Source organism: Octopus bimaculoides, chromosome 1 (genome assembly GCF_001194135.2).
Source record: "Octopus bimaculoides isolate UCB-OBI-ISO-001 chromosome 1, ASM119413v2, whole genome shotgun sequence".
NCBI classification, from domain to species: Eukaryota; Metazoa; Mollusca; class Cephalopoda; order Octopoda; family Octopodidae; genus Octopus; species Octopus bimaculoides.
Window position 1 is genome coordinate 81132839 of NC_068981.1, and position 224 is coordinate 81133062.

Consider the following 224-nt stretch of genomic DNA (forward strand, 5'->3'; position numbering starts at 1 on the left):
ATCTCTTTTGGTTTATATATATATATATATATATATATATATATATATATGCCACCTAAATGTGGCGGTCCTATAGGGGACGATGCTACTGTTGTTTATAGCCCCAGGAGGCCATCTCTAGCTAGCTAATGACACTAGAGATGGGAACGATGATTTCCCTTCGCAAATACTAATCAGACACAGACAGTGTGTCGTTAGCCAGCTGGAGGATATGTCCTCCTGGG